We start from the raw sequence: 10774 nt of genomic DNA on the forward strand, positions 1-10774 counted from the left end.
AAAACGGGCTCCTGGGGCTTTTAAGCCCTGAACAAAGCCTGACAGGTACAGTTGTCTCCCAAGCTGCTTGTCGCACCCAAGACCAGAGCCAATTGCATGCAAGGAGCAACCATCAAGCCACATTCAAATAGAGCCAAACAATTTACCCCTACCTACATGTACATATTACCTCAATTATCTCAGCTAACCTGTACCCCAGCACATTGACTTGGTACCGGTACCCCCTGTATATAGCCCCATTATTGTTATTGTACTGTGTTACTTTTTAAAAACGTTCGATTATTTATTAAATATTTTCTTAACATATTTACCATTTGATTTGCTTTGCTTTGAGAAAGCTGAAGCCTAGAGGAAAAAAGATAATATAGCTTCTTTCAAAATTAATTACACTTTATACTGATGTGTGCATAATTATAAGGGACACATGTTTTGTTGATAATATTTACATTTACAGAGCTCCAATCCTGGCAGGCTGATCAGATTATTGTTCAGCCTTAGAGTTTAAACAGATTCAATAGCAGCCTCAGAGGCTGATAAGTCAGGATGCTGCATTGTAGGCTGTTTCATGAGCAAAGGTCCTTGCAGGCATATTAGCAGTCAAAGGGCCTTACAGGCTGATGCATATCTGATCCAGCGGTTGAGCTCTATTCCCGCTAGGCTGATCAGATTCAATAGAAGCCCATAAGTCAGGATGATGCCTTGTAGACTGTTTAATGAACACATTTTTTGTCTATCAATGTGAATGTGGTCAAGACTATTACCTGACCTTGATTGTAGTCATTCTTCAATCAATGATTGGATGTACTACTTGCCTAGTTAAATAAAGGTTAAATAAAAAATAGTACTTTGTTTCACTATTGTTTTTGTATTTCTCTTATACAGTAGATGTGTGATGGTTGATCATGACATGAAAGAAATAAAGGAAATCAAGTCAGTCTTCCCTCAGTCTGAAGTGCCACTTTGCTGGTTCCATGTACTACAAGTAAATATCATGAAACTGTCTGACAGCCTCCTTTCAAAATTCAGCATCACAATGATTAATTGAAATATTTACAAATGAACGCTTGTCAGGCTAATTGCCAGCCTAATTGGTTTACATAGGATTGTAGTGATTGCAATTTGGAAGCAATTTAAATGGTCATGGCCTCCTGAGTGTAGGCATGGCCACCCGAGTGTAGGCATGGCCACCCGAGTGTAGGCATGGCCACCCGAGTGTAGGCATGGCCACCCGAGTGGAGGCATGGCCTCCCGAGTGTAGGCATGGCCACCCGAGTGTAGGCATGGCCACCCGAGTTGAGGCATGGCCTCCCAAGTGGCACTAGAGGTGTCACTACAGCCCTGGGTTTGATCCCAGGCTGTATCACAACAGGCCGTGATCGGGAGTCCCATAGAGTGGCGCACAATTGGCCTAGTGTCGTCTGGTTTAGAGGAGGGTGTGGCCAGGGCTTTACTTGGCTCATCACGCTCTAGCGACTCCTTGTGGCGGGCTGGGCCACTGCAGGCTGACCTCAGTCATCAGCTGAACGGTGTTTCTGGTGCGACTGACTTCCGGGTTAAGTGGGCGGGCGTTAAGAAATGCGGTTTGGCGGGTCATGTGTCGGAGGACACATGACTCGACCGTTGCCTCCCGAGCCTGTTGGGGAGTTGCAGCGATGAGACAAGATTGAAATTTGGGAGAAAATTAGGGTAAAATACCATTTATATATATATACAGTTGAAGTCGGAAGTTTACACACACTTGGGTTGGAGTCATTATTAAAACTCGTTTTTCAACCACTCTACAAATTTCTTGTTAACAATCTATAGTTTTGGCAAGTCGGTTAGGACATCTACTTTGTGCATTACACAAGTAATTTTTCCAACAATTGTTTACAGACTATTATTTCAGATTATTTCACTTATAATTCACTGTATCACAATTCCAGTGGGTCAGAAGTTTACATACACTAAATTGACTATGCCTTTAAACAGCTTGGAAAATTGCAGAATATAATGTCATGGCATTAGAAGCTTCTGATAGGCTAATTAACATCATTTGAGTCAATTAGAGGTTTACCTGTGGATGTAGTTCAAGGCCTACCTTCAAACTCAGTGCCTCTTTGCTTGTCATTATGGGAAAATCAAAAGAAATCAGCCAAGACCTCAGAAAAAAAATTGTAGACCTCCACAAGTCTGGTTCATCCTTGGGAGCAATTTCCAAATGTCTGAAGGTGCCACGTTCATCTCAAATCAAAGTTTATTTGTCACTTTGTCGTGCCCACTTCACGACTGTCTTGGTTTGTTTGGACCATTCTAGTTTGTTGTTGAAGTGGACACCAAGGAACTTGAAGCTCTCAGCCTGCTCCACTACAGCCCCGTTGATGAGAATGGGGGAGTGCTTGGTTCTCCTTTTCCTGTAGTCCACAATCATCTCCTTAGTCTTGGTTACATTGAGGGATAGGTTGTTATTCTGGCACCAACCGGCCAGGTCTCTGACCTCCTCCCTATAGGCTGTCTCACCGTTGTCGGTGATTAGGCCTACCACTGTTGTGTCATCTGATAATGTAATGATGGTGTTGGAGTCGTGCCTGGCCATGCAGTCGTGGGTGAACACGGAGTACAGGAGGGGACTGAGCACGCACCCCTGGGGAGTTCCAGTGTTAAGGATCAGCGTGGCAGATGCGTTCCGTCCTACCCTCACCACCTGTGGGCGGCACGTCAGGATGTCCAGAGGGAGGTGTTTAGTCCCAGGATCCCTAGCTTAGTGATGAGCTTTGAGGTACTATGGTGTTGAACGCTGAGCTGTAGTCAATGAATAGCATTCTCACAAAAGTGTTCCTTTTGTCCAGGTGGGAAAGCACAGTGTGGAGCGCAATCGATATTGTATCATCTGTGGATCTGTTTGAGCAGTATGCAAATTGGAGTGGGTCTAGGGTTTCTGGAATAATGGTGTTGATGTGAGCCATTACCAACTTTTCAAAGCACTTCATGGCTACGGACGTGAGTGCTACGGTTCTGTAGTCATTTAAGCAGGTTGCTTTTGTGTTCTTGGGTACAGGAACTATGGTGGTCTGCTTAAAACATGTTGGTATTACAGACTCAATCAGGGACATGTTGAAAATGTCAGTGAAGACACCTTGGTCAGCACATGCCCGGAGCACACGTCCTGGTAATCCGTCTGGCCCCGCAGCCTTTTGTATGTTGACCTGTTTAAAGGTCTGACTCACATTGGCAACGGAGAGCATGATCACACAGTTGTCCGGAATAGCTGATATTCATATGCATGCCTCAGTGTTGCTTGCCTCGAAGTGAGCATAGAAGTTATTTAGCTCGTCTGATAGGCTTGTGTCACTGGGCAGCTCGCGGCTGTGCTTCCCTTTGTAGTCTGTAATACTTTGCAATCCCTGCCACATCCGACGAGCGTCGTACCCGGTGTAGTATGATTCAATCTTCGTCCTGTATTGACGCCTTGCCTGTTTGATGGTTCGTCGCAGGGCATAGCAGGATTTCTTGTAAGCTTCCGGGTTAGAGTCCCACACCTTGAAAGCGGCAGCTCTACCCTTTAGCTCAGTGTGAATGTTGCCTGTAATCCATAACTTCTGGTTGGGGTATGTACGTACAGTCACTGTGGGGACGAAGTTCTCAATGCACTTATTGATAAAGCCAGTGATTGATGTAGTGTACTCGTCATTGCCATCGGAAGAATCCCGGAACATGTTCCAGTCTGTGATAGCAAAACAGTCCTGTAGTTTAGCATCTGCTTCATGTGACCACTTTTTGTGGTCGGATGTACAAACAATGGTACGCAAGTATAAACACCATGGGACCACGCAGCCATCATACCACTCAGGAAGGAGACGCGTTCTGTCTCCTAGAGATGAACATACTTTGGTGCGAAAAGTGAAAATCAATCCCAGAACAACAGTAAAGGACCTTGTGAAGATGCTGGAGGAAACAGGTACAAACGTATCTATATCTACAGTAAAACCCGTCCTATATCGACATAACCTGAAAGGCCGTTCAGCAAGGAAGAAGCCACTGCTCCAAACCCACCATAGAAAAAAGCCAGACTACGGTTTGCAACTGCACATGGGGACAATGTTGTTCTGTTGATCTGGGATTGATTTGCATTTTTTGCACCAAAGTACGTAGAGATGCACCCCCAAACATGCACCCCCAAACAGGGAAACAGATCCCAATCAAAGGTGTTATCACGTGCTCCACTAAGGAGTTATCTTATAACTTGTCCTTGTGGAAAAATGATGTGGTTAAAACAAAGCGTGAATCAAAAGTACGAATCTCGCAGCATTGTAGCACCATTGGGTGCAAAAACTCGACTTACCCAGTTGCGGCCCACTTTTTGGAAGCAAACCACTTTCTTTTGTCCCTAAGTTATACAGTATCAGCATCGAACATGTCACCCTCCCTAAGAGAGGGGGTGACCTCAACAATTTGTTAAAATGAGAGGCTGCCTGGATCTTTAATTTAAAGACTCTTGCTCCCTTCGGTTTCAACGTAGACTTTGATCTGAAGCCATTCTAGTGAATATTGTGATTTTGCTATTCATTGTAAATGTCTTTAGGCCTATGTAGCCAAATTCTATCTACGATTGTATGCTATCCATTCATGATTTTTGTATGTTCTGTTTATATCAGAGAATGAACGAATGATATCAGGCCACACCCGGCAATGATTACAGACACCTGTAGGTTGGCCAGGTTGCATGTGCTGACTGGGATGCCTGCATTGACTGTGTTGTTGACTGTGTCTCCATGGCAGCCACTGAGCTCACAGTCTCTCTGTCATTGGCCACTACATGCATGCTGCCTAGAGACCTGGATAGTCTGGCACAGGGATCTGGCAGAGGGGAGGGAAGGGGTTAACCTCTACAGGGTTGGTGGGTCCCCCTTGGAACGGTTGAGCTAGCATAGGCTAATGCGATTAGCATGAGGTTGTAAATAACAAGAACATTTCCCAGGACATAGACATATCTGATATTGTCAGAAAGTTTAAATTCTTGTTAATCTAATTGCACTGTCCAATTCACAGTAGCTATTACAGTGAAATAATACCATGCTATTGTTTGAGGAGAGTGTACAGTTATGAACTTAAAAAGTTATTAATAAACCAATTAGGCACATTTGGGCAGTCTTGATACAATATTTTGAACAGAAATGCAATGGTTCATTGGATCAGTCTAAAACTTTGCACATACACTGCTGCAATCTAGAGGCCAACATCGAAATTGCGCCTTGGTTGGAATAATACATTATGACCTTTCTCTTGCATTTAAAAAAAGATGGTACAAAAAATAAATAAAAAATGCATGTTTTTTTCTTTGTATTATCTTTTACCAGATCTAATGCGTTATATTCTCCTACATTCATTTCACGTTTCCACAAACTTCAAAGTGTTTCCATTCAAATGGTATCAAGAATACGCATTTCCTTGCTTCAGGTCCTGAGCTACAGGCAGTTAGATTTTGTGTATTTAATTTCAGGCGAAAATTGAAAAAAAGGGTCTGATCCTTTTTAAGTGCACAGCCAGAATTGACAAAATAAAATATAATCTACCAATGAGGGTTTTTATTGATTCTCGGGACGCTTCCAGCATGCCGTAGCCTAACAGAAAGGGACTGTATTTGAAATCAATTGGCTATCACCTACTATTGTTATCATCAGCTCATATAGACTACAATCAGGAATATTTCATTGATTCGTTTGCAAAAATAAAGTATTTGTTGAATCACGGCTCTTTGGAGAATGTTCAACGCCCCTCTGAACGTGATGGAACTGAAGTAATTACAGTGGAAGGAGTCAAAGAAAAATCCTCAAGTCATTCAGGATTGTATTCATTAATAGTTAGTGTGCTCATTAATATATCTGGCTGTTTATGTTCTTATTAGCGCTTATCAATTCATTATTAATGACTCAAGTAAAATACAGAGGAGGAGAGAGTCTGAGAGGGGTAGCCTACTGTGGGTATTTATCCTAATCCAGATATTTGTTTTCGGTGTGTGGTGACCGACATATGATCACTTTTGAATCCCAGTGGCACCGCCCGTTTTAACACAGGCAGGCCCTGCACACACACACACACGCACACACACGCACGCACGCACACGCACACACACACGCACACACACACAATTTTAATTCATTGTGGGAATGCTTGTTGGTTATTCTGTTTAACAAAAGGTATCCTTAGAAGGTGTTAAATATTTATCCATTGTATGAATAAGAATGTTTTTTTTAGGGTTGTCCTCTGACAACGCCTGGTATAGAGGTCCTGGATGGCAGAAAGCTTGGCCCCGGTGATGTACAGGGCCGTACGCATTACCCTATGTAGTGCTTTGCGGTCGGAGGCTGAGCAGTTGCCATACCAGGCAGTGATGCAACCCGTTAGGATGCTCTAAATGGTGCAGCTGTAAAACCTTTTGAGGATCTGAGGACCTATGCCAAATCATTTCAGTCTCCTGAGCGGGAATAGGTTTGGTCTTGCCCGCTTCACGACTGTCTTGGTGTGCTTGGACCATGTTAGTTTGTTGGTGATAGGGAAGCCAAGGAACTTGAAGCTCTCAATCTACTCCACTACAGTCCCGTCGATGAGAATGGGGGCATGCTTGGTCCTCCTTTTCCTGTAGTCCACAATCATCTCCTTAGTCTTGATCACGTTGAGGGAGAGGTTGTTGTCCTTGCACCACACGGTCAGGTCGCTGACGTCCTCCCTATAGGCTGTCTCATTATTGTCAGTGAACATTGTCACTGTTGTGTCATCAGCAAACTTAATGATGGTGTTGGAGTCGTGCCTGGCCGTGTGGTCATGAGTGAACAGGGAGTACAGGAGGGGACTGAGCACACCCCTGAGGGGCCCCCGTGTTGTTACCTACACTTACCACCTGGGGGTGGCCCATCAGGAAGTCCAGGATCCAGTTACAGAGGGAGGTGTTTATGTCTAAGGGTCCTTAGCTTAGTGATGAGCTTTGAGGGCACTATGGTGTTGAACACTGAGCTGTAGTCAATGAATAGCATTCTCACATAGGTGTTCCTTTTGTCCAGGCGGGAAAGGGCAGTGTAGAGTGCAATAGAGATTGCATCATCTGTGGGTATGCAAATTGCGGTATGCAAATTGAAGTGGGTCTAGGGTTTCTGAGATAATGGTGTTGATGTGAGCCATGACCAGTCTTTCAAAGCATTTCCTGGCTCCAGACGTGGGTGCTACGGGTCAGTAGTCATTTAGGCAGGTTACCTTACCTTGATCTGCTTGAAACATGTTGGTATTACAGACACAGACAGGGAGAGGTTGAAAATGTCAGTGAAGACACTTGCCAGTTGGTCAGCGTATGCTCGAGCACACGTCCTGGTAATCCGTCTGGCCCAGCGGCCTTGTGAAGGTTGACCTGCTTAAAGGTCTTATCGGCTGCGGAGAGCATGATCACACTGTCTTCCGGAACAGCTGATGCTCTCATGCATGTTTCAGTGTTGCTTGCTTCTAAGCGAGCATCGAAGTTATTTATCTTGTCTGGTAGACTCATGTCATTGGGTAGCTCTCGGCTGTGCTTCCCTTTGTAGTCTGTAATAGTTTGCAAGCCCTGCCACATCCGACGAGCGTCGGAGCCGGTGTAGTACGATTCAATCTTAGTCCTGTATTGACGCTTTGCTTTTTTGATGGTTCATCGGATGGCATAGCAGGATTTCTTATAAGCTTTCGGGTTAGAGTCCCGCTCCTTGAAAGCGGCAGCTCTACCCTTTAGCTCAGTGTGAATGTTGCCTGTAATCCATGACTTCTGGTTGGGGAATGTACGTACAGTCACTGAGGGGACGACATCCTCGATGCACTTATAGATAAAGCCAGTGTCTGATGGGGTGTACTCCTCAACAGGGGCGTGAAAAAAAAACTACCGGGTCCCTAACATAGAAATCAGAATGTTTCAGATTAAAATAACGCACTGAACAATATGTGTTATTAAATGTACTAACTATTAGCTTCTGCTGCTCTATACTACAATTGTGCAGATTCTAGTTTCCACCTTCATCCTTTGCCTTTATTAACAGTATTGCAAACATTTTTGGTTCCTAATGTTAAAAAAAGCTGTCTGTGTCATGAGATTTTCATGGTGCTTTATAATAAATAACTACACAAATGGTGACTTATTTTTTAATATATGGTATTGAAGTCAGTTTTAATTAAGAAATTACCAGTGATCCATGTTTCAGATTAAATCATTTATTACCAATTCTTATAAACAAGGTTTATCCTCTTCTGCCCTATGCATACTTCCTAAATATATGTCTAAATAACATACCCAAAATAAAAATTGTTCCTGAACTATGTGGACTGCAGGCATAAATGTGGTACCTACAGAGAGCAAGCATCTGTGAAACTGCAACTGTAGTGTCAATACATTATGTGCTTCATTCCTGAGTAAATTCAACAGGAGATTAACCATAGCAGAAAATACTCTGAAACAGTATTTTTCCCATCCCTGGGCAGGCTTGGGTAGAACAGATTAAGGCATTTGTCCTTGTGTTTGTTCCCTGTAAACAAAACTCAGAGGTTACACTGCACCCAGAGCCCAGTATCAAGCTTTCTTGTGAGTAAACTCATTTATAAAAGTAAAATTTTCTAGATAACTGGTTTTCAATTGAAAGGGTGGCAAGGCTGTTCAACCTGTCTTGGCACATTGTAGATCTTAGATAGTTCTTTATAAGTTTCAGCTTACTGAAGGCACGTTCACCTCCAGCAACTGTTACAGGCATTATACAGAAGATTCACAGTGCAACGCACACCTCTCCAAAAATGCTCTGTAGCTGCATCTTGTGGATGACATTTAGTCTTACTGTTCTACTGGAGAAAGATCATCTGAAAAAGTGGCACCATATATCGTCTTCAGATGTCACACTTCATTTTCAAATCCATCTGTGAGATCTTTGGAGTACTTCTATCTCAATTTGTGGCAAGACACACAAATGTGGTTTTCAGTCATTTCCTAAATGTAAGTATTGGTGAAATCTCCTCACATGTAGCTGCAATCATGTGGAACCGCATGTCCAAATGACTGATTATACTATCCAGAGCCACGTAAAACACTGTGTTGCAAAATCCAGTGTCTGACTTCTGTTCATCTGCTATGTCATCTTCAGTCTCATCAGGGAAACGTTTTCTTTTGTTCTGGCCGCTCCTCTGTTCACTGTGAAGCTGAGTAGTTACACCCATTTCATTTGCCACCATGGAGGCTTCTGCCAGAAGAGCGTCCCACTGTTTACACAGAGCCTGTATTTCTTCCTGTACTGCCTTAATGTGAGCTGCTCCAGTGTCCAGAGAAATATTTCCTGACTGAAGAATTAGGATTCTATTCTCAATACACTGCAAAACCTTTAGCCAGAAAGTGAGCAGGAAGATGGCCTTGAAAGACAGCTTTTCAGACCTTTTGCCTCAGATTTGGCTTCGTTTGTCAGGCTGCAGGTAGCAAGAAGCATGTCTAGGGCCTTGATGATAGACAGGACATGAGTTGCTACTGGTCGGACCGCAGCAATAACGACACACTCCATTGTGTGTCTGAAAGGCTGTTAAGACAGCAGCCAGTCTTTTCCTTGAGAATCGCCCATCACTCTGGGCTGGAACTGAACAGATTGTAAAGGCGATTCACACAGTCAAAAAAGGTTGATACTTCTGGGCACGACTGAGCTGCATGTACACCCACAAGATGAAGAGTATGGGAGGCACACGGTGAGTATGTGGCCAGTGGATTCTTTTGCAGTATGTGTGCTTGAACTCCCTCACTTTCCCTGACACACTGTATTTGCACCATTATCATAGCCTTGACCCCGGCAATCTGCTATGTCAATAACCTTCCAATGCACTCAAAATCATTTCAGAAATGTCACTGCCTGTCTTTCTAGTCAAGTCTTTAAATTCAAGAAAACGTTCAATCATTTCCCAGTCACCTGTTTCCCTGAACTTTATCTTTGTGTACATATCTCACCAATAATACATTTAGCTCATTATGGGATATGTCTGCAGTTGCATCACATATAACCAAGTAATGGATTGCATCTTCACTTTCATAAAGTATTGTTTTCAAAACCCTTTGACCACATATTCCTATGAACTCGTTTTGGCTCTCAGGGCTGAGGTAATGAGTCAGTTGTGCTCCTTTCTTCTTGTCCCTGCCTTTCTGTAAGTGCTCACATAATAGCGGATCATAATTTGACAACAGTTCCAGTAAGCCTAGGTAATGTCCATTATGGACATCATCAAGATTGAGTGATTTCCCCCAGAATGGCAGATCCCTGGATGCTAAGTACAGTGTCATATCCAAATTCCTTTCTAGAAGTGATCTGTTTTTTATACATTTCTGACTGGATTTGTTTCTGCAGCTGACTGTCTATACCTGTAGCTGTTGTTACGGTAAGGTGCACATTTTTCCATTTCCAGTAACAGTTCTTGTGAGACACACCATTCTCATGCTCTGGCAGTTTGTCATACATTCTCTGCCATTTCACTGATAATATCTTATAGCCATTGTTACTATTCAGAGAACTGGGTGATGGTTTACTTTGCTCATGAGAAAAAAGAACACATGGAATGCAATATAATGCCTTTACACTCTTACTATAAATAAGTCAGTCTCTCTCACCTTTTCTCTTCTGTTTTCTCACTTACTGTACTGTAAATAGTTGGGATCTGGGGGCATGATTTTATACAGTTCTGTCTCCTCACCACACCTGTTGGCTAGTCTGCGAACAATAGCTTCTCTTTCATGGTCTTGTACTTTCTCTGGCCACAGTGCTGG

The sequence above is a fragment of the Oncorhynchus kisutch genome, linkage group LG28 (assembly GCF_002021735.2).
Source record: "Oncorhynchus kisutch isolate 150728-3 linkage group LG28, Okis_V2, whole genome shotgun sequence".
NCBI lineage: Eukaryota > Metazoa > Chordata > Actinopteri > Salmoniformes > Salmonidae > Oncorhynchus > Oncorhynchus kisutch.